The sequence below is a fragment of the Bidens hawaiensis genome, unplaced genomic scaffold (genome assembly GCF_021521415.1).
Source record: "Bidens hawaiensis isolate Kalapana, Puna unplaced genomic scaffold, B.hawaiensis_p1.1 tig00001575_1, whole genome shotgun sequence".
In the NCBI taxonomy this organism is placed as follows: Eukaryota; Viridiplantae; Streptophyta; class Magnoliopsida; order Asterales; family Asteraceae; genus Bidens; species Bidens hawaiensis.
The window spans coordinates 2474441-2475779 of record NW_027491088.1 but is presented as its reverse complement, the minus strand read 5'-3'; the positions used below and the strand labels follow the sequence as shown (position 1 = coordinate 2475779).

Here is a 1339-nt window from a genome sequence, read left to right as displayed (position 1 = left end):
TCGTATCCCTAAACTAATAGACTTATTAACATCATAATATATTTATATTTAAATCCGGATAACCCTTTTATTACAAAAATATCATCATCCGTTTAGCAGTAATTATAATAACAACTAACCAACCATATCATATGTACAAAATCAACAACAAAATTTAATAAAATAACATTATATCGATCAGCACATCAAAAAGTTATCATCAGGCCGCTTTTAAATACCATTTCCAACACCTTTATCTTATCTATGTTAAAACCTAAAAAATTAAAAAACCAAAATAATAATATTCAAACAACTTCCGGCGGTGGAAAATTAAGATCCAGATCAAGCGTTAGCGGTTTCTCTTGCTTCAACCGGTCAGAATCTCCGGAAACGGATCTTTCCGGTCTAAACACATTAACCCGATTATTATTATTATTATTCATATTCATTTGTGGGTGGTACATGAAGATGTTGATACGGTTGTTATTGGCTACCGGGAACCCACCGGAGAGGGTAAGATCAAGGGCTTCCGGCGGGAGCGTCGCAGCGGCGGCGGTGTCCGGGAAGTTGGTCTTGGCTTTGACGCCGCGGAACTGACGGGCGGCGGAGTCGTAAGCACGGGCGGCTTGTTCGGCAGTATCGAAAGTGCCGAGCCAGACGCGGCTTTTTTTACCGGGGTCTCTGATTTCTGCAGCGTAACGGCCCCACGGACGTTTACGGACGCCGCGGTAGCGTGTTTCTTTGGCGGCGGTGGTGGTGGTGTTGGTGTTGACGGACGGAGGCATTGGTGTTGTTGGTGGTAATAATAATAATGGTGGTAATGAGATAAAAGTGGATGGTTGGGTTATGTTAATATTAATGTAGGTGGAGGTGGAGGTGGAGGTGGAGGCGCCCTGTGTGTGTGACATATTTGGCTCCTACTTCGCGGCCTGGGGAACAGCTTTTACAACTCTTTACATGTGAACCAACTTCAATTTAAATATTAACCGCTGCCTCTTTGCATTTCAGGACTTTTACTCTTTCAATACCTCTATTATTCAAACTAGTTTTTCACCCGACGAGTAAAACTCGGACAATGATAAAACTCAAGTGCTATCGGTCTTAATTATTGAGCTACTAAGTCAACACGAATTCAATCGGTTTCGGTTATGTGTGTTATTATACTGGGTTTAAAACCAAATACAAAACAAAAAGTACAAAGTTGAGGTGGCGTCAGTCGCTAATACTCGAGCGTTGGTAAATACGGTCGTTGTCGATCCCGGAACTAAAACGAAAAAAAAAGCATAAAAAATGACGTTCAATTGGTTTTCTTTGCGTTCGTTACGATTCAGTTTTCTTTACATTTGTTACGATGACTGAA

At 41.2% G+C, this 1339-nt stretch overlaps 1 pseudogene; it reads right to left on the bottom strand.

Moving 5' to 3' along the window:
- Positions 1-284: 284 nt before the first annotated feature.
- LOC143585798 (ethylene-responsive transcription factor 11 pseudogene) lies at positions 285-932 on the bottom strand (annotated as a pseudogene).
- Positions 933-1339: the final 407 nt, after the last annotated feature.